The sequence below is a fragment of the Tasmannia lanceolata genome, unplaced genomic scaffold (assembly GCF_043159265.1).
Source record: "Tasmannia lanceolata isolate RefF3 unplaced genomic scaffold, GAP_Taslan_0.1 ptg000019l, whole genome shotgun sequence".
Classification (NCBI taxonomy): Eukaryota; Viridiplantae; Streptophyta; class Magnoliopsida; order Canellales; family Winteraceae; genus Tasmannia; species Tasmannia lanceolata.
Window position 1 is genome coordinate 18,961,993 of NW_027518696.1, and position 6,434 is coordinate 18,968,426.

Genomic DNA, 6,434 nt, shown 5'->3' on the forward strand with positions numbered 1-6,434 from the left:
ACGTTTTGCTGCACATTATAAGAACGTATTTCTCAGTTTTCTACAGTCTTGCTAAATTTGCTCCATATTTCCCATAATAAAACATTGCGGAGAACCACTCAAAATTTGTTATCCACATCCGGCACTGAGCGAGCCGCACTCAGTTTACATTTTGAGGGTTCCACCATCCTCATTATCCGAACAATGATAATGCATTCATCATTAACTAACACAATTACTTCAGTTTACATTTTGAGGGTTCCACCATCCTCAATCTAAGACCCATATCAAGGAATGGGCTTACATGTTGACCCCAACTGTATGTATTTAGATCTGTGACAAGAGATGCCGGCAGTTCAAATGGATGATCAACTACAAATCGGGCATCCTCATCATCCGACGGCTTAGAAATGCCAGCGACGTCTGCCTCTTGTTCCAACACTGTAGAGAAAATCATCATCCTCCGTCCGCGATTATTTCATGGTCTCACTCACCAGTGCTCGAGGCCGGATTATCGGAGGTGCCAGACCTTTGATCGCTTCTAGGACTGTCATCATCGCCACGACCCGATTTATCACTGTCTCCTCGTTGCAGATGAAACCTCAGATTCCTTTTCAGACGTCATTTGTGAGGAAGTGGACAAGGAGGAGGAAGAATATGATGATGAAGGTGTTGATGATGAAGATGAAGATGATGATGCGCCCAATTCCTTTCTTTGTTTCGATTCTGATGAAATCATATAAACCATTTTAGAAACTGCATGCATGGAATTTTAAGGTTATTATTGAGTATAGATGAAATGAAAGGATTATGTGATAATCCATGTACTTTTGGTGTTAAATCCATAAGGGAGATTATAGATGAAATGAAAGGATCATGTTTGTGAATTTGACATAAGGAGTTTGTGAATTTGTTCCAAATTAGAACAAGCACTCGGTTTACTCCTCACAAACAAAACGTTAGCACAAAGAAAGCACAATGTCTGAAACTATTTGAGAGCAATACAATTCAACTATTTGATTGAGGAACTTTTTGAATGAACGCAACAATAGAAACCCTAATATACAGGTTTTAGCAGAAAAAAACCCTAATTTTAGCTGAGAAAATCCTTTGGTTCGTAACCTAATTAACAGGTTTTGAAACCCTAATTCCTATATTTTCTTATTCTTTCCACAGTGGATATTGGAGAGCTTAGACAGAGAGGTTATATCACAAAAACTGTTTTCTCGCCCTAATGCTTCGTTTGGTTGCTAGTGAAAAAAAGAAGGGAATATTAGGGGTGACATCAGCTTTTACTTAGAAGTCTCCAATGTAATTTTCTAAGGAATGATGTTCTCTCTCTTCCCTCTCTCTTAACTCATAATGACACCCCTGTCTAATAAATGTTTGTCCCCCTTTGTCTTCATTAGCATTGATAGTGTTTCAAACGAGGGGGCCTACCTTACACAAATTGAAACCACCCTTTTTTTTATTTTTTTGAGGTTTTGAAATGAAATAAATTCTCATGTGGTTGTCTAATTTATGTAGTCATACTTGTTTTGAGTTTTTTTATGGAGAAAGTATATGATGTCCGGCCGCATAAACCTGTATTTTTCAAGAAGTACAGTACGGCCCACTCCATAGGAAGATCCAAATTGTTCATTTGTTGGGCCACGGCCTATTTACCTTGTGGCCCAAATGGATGGTTTGGATCATCGTATGGAGTGGGCTGTACCATACTTTTTAAAAAATACGGGTATATTTTCTCTTTTTTACATATAATATGGAACTTCTAATAAGCTTTGCTAAGGATTGATTGAAAGGCGACCATCATACTTCTAATAGGCTTTGCTAAGGATTAAAGTGGAGTGATATTTCCAGCCTCACTTCTTTGCCTTCTCCTATAAATGGCTGCATTTTCACATCCATTCGTCTGTCTTTTTCACCATTTTAAGGAAAAGACAAACAAAAGATGGTACCAATAGTGAGAAAGGGGATGGAAATTTCATTTCTCTATATTAAGATTAAAATGAAAGGCCCAAGAGTACCAAAAAAATGGTGAAATTATATGGTGTCTGAGATCGCAAAACAGAAGTATCATTTCTTTGGATAGCAAGAATATATATTTTGAAAAAGTTTGGGAAGGAAAAATATTTATAAAATTTCCTACGTTTTACCCATGAAAAATTATAACTTGAACAAATCATAATCAAATTTTATATATAAGGGCTTTCATTCTATGATAATATCCCTCTAATTAAATTTATAATAAGTAGATCATTTCACTCTAAATATTTGGAAGAAAAAAATTCGCCTAAAAAAAATTGCATCATAAATGTTTTTCCGCAATCCAAACAGAATAGAAAAATTTCTTGAAGGAGAATTTTCTGTAGTATTTTTATTTTTTGTTTCCAAAATCTAGAAGGAAATAAAAATTTGTTGGGATGTCTTTATAACTTGAAGGTCTGAAAATTAAACTGTAGTTGTGGTGGTTCAAATTATTTTTTCCATAGGGAGCTTACCTATACAAACTAAGAATTTGCATAAGTAGCTTAGCTATGCAAACTCCCTCAAAATACGGTACGGCCAACACCATAGAATGATCCAAACCGTTCATTTTGATCGCCACAACGTAATTAGGTTGTGCCCCTAAAATCATTTCCATATGCTGATCCTAACCCTCTGATCTATCTATTTTGTTTTTTTTATGACTAATCGTTTTTAGATTTTATACGATGTGTGGCCGTGTAAATCCATATTTTTCGCAAAGTAAGGTACCGCCCACACCATAGGATGATCCAAACCATCCATTTGATGGGCCACAACGTAATTAGATTGTGCCCCAAAAATCATTTCTATAAGATGATCCCACCCTTTGATCTATAGAAGTTTCCATAATGTGCAGTCCCTCTATAGATCTCTAATGATCAGAGGGTTACGATCATCCTATGGAAATGAATTGGGAGAGCCACCTACTTACACTGTGGCGATCCACATGGATGGTTTGGATCATCCTATGGGCTGGCCGTACCGTATATTTTGGGAGTTTGCATTGGTAAGCTCCCTATGCAATCTCTTAGATTCTCTTTTCCCTAATGGAAAAGCATGAAATTTAGGAAAACTTTTTCTTTTCCAAACTTCAAAAAAAAAAAAAAAAAAAAAATCTTGCAGTAGCATTTGGTTACCATGCACGGGAGGTTTCCAGGTACTTCGAGATTCGACCACCTTGAAACCATACAATATGACGAAAGTGATCTTGACCGGATTCCCACTCTTCTCGAAGAAGCTCTCTTTGTTATGAAGCAAAGAAAGAAAGTCCATCGACAAATGACGACTATCATTTTTGCCAGTAACAATCGCATCATTTCCTCCTTCCTGCTACATTTTTTGGCCTTTGCCAAAGAGAAAGAGCAAGGAAAGAGACAGAGAGCATTTGAAGCATTACCGCTATTGCGTGATATGGACTTGCTGCTCTTGTTATTATATAGACAAATCATTCCTAAAGTGCTCTTCAATTTTACCTAAATTACGTGCCTGCCATTTTTTCTTTCTAAAATGTTGGAATTGTTTGAATATTAAATTCTTCTCAACTCTCGTTTTTAGCTAACCAGGACTAAATAAAGGGCGATGATATTGTCACCCCCCCTGCGTACGCATTCGCCCCCCTTATTAATGCTTTTTGACGTCAAATCAAGCCAAAAGGGGAGCGAATGCGTAATTTAGGGGGGGTGACAATATCATCGCCCTAAATAAATTATATACCTTAGTTCATATATATTTGTACTCCTTGTTTCAATGGACTACATGCCATTATCAAAACATGGTCCTGTGAAAAGGGAGGAATGAACAAAATGGTGCATGCTCTTTAGAGGTGGATGGCCCAATGATTGTTTCAGAAAATTCGCTCATGGCTCCGCATGTCCCACCATAGATGGGCTATCTAGATGAGATTGAAATTTATGTTCCTTAGCTCTACTATTTCCATTTTAGTAAAGATCAAATTATGGAAAATTGTCAACAAAACTATTATTTTTAAATCTTCTTGGGGATTTTAGTGTGGCAAGGGCATTTAGGTAGTTCATTTGAACTTGGGGGCGGTTGCTTAAAGCTGAGTGCGAGCCTCACCCACCGTATCCTATGCCACAATCTGTTTAAGATAAGCGCGAATCTTATCGCCCATGGTTACCTGGCACATTAAATAATTTATGCAACGTGTTGTTTCATATCATAAATGTTGAAGATTTCAATGTGACCACGCATGCTGGTTCCGGGAAAATTCCAAAATTGCGTCTAATAGTTAGCCACTTGATTAAGAACAGAAACTAGTTGTTAATTTCATAAGTGTTTTTTACATGTTATCAATAGTGATGATAGCACTTCTCACTTTATTAAAAGTACGGTATGGCCCACACCATATGATGATCCAAACCGTCCATTAGATGGCCCACAACCTAAATAGGTTGTGCCCCAAAAATCATTTCCATAGGTTGATCCTAACCCTCCGATATATAGAGGGTTAGGATCAACCCTCTAACATTCAGATCGGAGGGCTAGGATCAACCTCTGGAAATGATTTTTGGAGCACAACCTATTTATGATGTGGCCCATCTAATGGACGGTTTGGATCATCCTATGGTGCAGGCCATACCGTACTTTTAATATAAAGTGCGGAGTGCGATCATAAAAATACCGTAGTGCTGATAACATTTCCCTAATAAAATTATGTTCTCAACTTTACATAGTAGGATATGAAACATCTATCAAGGTTGTCAATAGGGGTGAATGGTCCAATGGATCCAAATGATTTGGGTCAACTGGAGACATAGAGTTTGGGTCGCTTAGAATATATATATATATATATATATATATATATATATATATATATATATATATATATATATATATATATATATATATATATGAGGAAAGTGTTTCTAGTCCGGCCGACTAGAGATCATTCTCTAGTCCGCCACCCAAAAACACATGGGTCCCACATATTTGGGTGATGCAAAGCATTCATTTGATGGGCCCTGACATAGAGACGGTGTCCACAAGAAATTAGCTTCATAGGATCATCCCAACCCTATGATTTGTGGAGCTTAAAATGGACGGCTATAAACCGCCACAAATCTGTCCATTTTTTAACTCCACAAATCGAAGGGTTAAGAAGATCCTATGAAGCTGAATTTTTGTGGACATCCTATCTATGATGAGGCCTATCAAATGAATGCTTTAGATCACCAAAATATATGGGACCCATGTGTTTTTGGGTGGCGGACTAGAGAATGATCTCTAGTCGGCCGGACTAGAAACACTTCTCTCTCTCTCTCTCTCTCTATATATATATATATATATATATATATATATATATATATATATATATATATATATATACATAGGCCCACTGTGTTTTTGGTCGGCGGACTAGAGAAGGTCCTCTAGTCGGCCGACTAGAAAAACTTTCCTCTCTCTCTCTCTCTATATATATATATATATATATGCCGACTAGAGAACCTTCTATAGTCCGCCGACCAAAAACAGAGTGGGCCCATGTTGTTTGGATGATCCAAAGCATTCATTTGATGGGCCCTGGCATAGATATGGTGTGCCCAAAAAATGAGCTCCATAGGATCATCCTAGCCATTCGATTTCTGGAGGTTAAAAATGGGTAGTGGAGGTTAAAAACACAGTGAGCCCACGTTGTTTTGATGATCCAAAGCATTCATTTGATGGGCCCTGACATAGATAGGATGTGCCTAAAAAATCATCTCCATAGGATCATCCTAACCCTTCGATTTATGGAGGTTAAAATGGATGCTTATAAACTCCATAAATCTATCCATTTTTAACCTCCACAAATCAAAGGGTTAGGATGATCCTATGCGGCTGATTTTTTGGGCACACCGTATCTATGCGAGAGCCTATCAAATGAATGTTTTGGATTATCCAAATAATGTGGGACCACTGTGTTTTTTGGTCGGCGGACTAGAGAAGCTTCTCTAGTCGGCCGACTAGAAAAACTTTCCTCATATATATATGAGTAAACAGTTGATGCGCTCGAGCGGGGTGGGGCCACATTTTGGGTGGGATCCAAAGCATTCATTTGATGGGCCCTTTCATGGGTAGGGTGTCCACAAAAAATCAGCTCCATTGGATCACCTTAGGGAGTCCATTTGTGGGGCAAAAAATGGACAGATTTGTGGGCAAATAGTATCTGTCCATTTTTTGCCCCACAAATGGACACCCTAAGGTGATCCAATGGAACTGATATTTGGTAGGTCCCCCATGCTTGATGGGGCCTTCCAATGAATGGTAAGGATCACTCCCCCAATGGCCCAACCCCCTGTTTCTGTGCGCAGCTGCTCAAATAGCTTATCTGAGCAATTGCTTCAAAAACTCATGTGGCCCCACATTTTTGGGCTGATCCAAAGCATTCATTTGGAAGGCCCTTCCATGGATAGGGTGTGTACCAAAAA

The 6,434-nt window shown here is 38.2% G+C and overlaps 1 long non-coding RNA gene across 1 annotated transcript; it reads right to left on the reverse strand.

Moving 5' to 3' along the window:
* Positions 1 to 172: 172 nt before the first annotated feature.
* LOC143852699 (uncharacterized) lies at positions 173 to 3,383 on the reverse strand. The gene is made up of 2 exons (XR_013236829.1): positions 3,144 to 3,383; positions 173 to 705 (listed from the first exon to the last, which is right to left on the reverse strand). It is a non-coding gene; the product is annotated as an uncharacterized LOC143852699 (long non-coding RNA).
* Between the last annotated feature and the right edge of the window lie 3,051 nt (positions 3,384 to 6,434).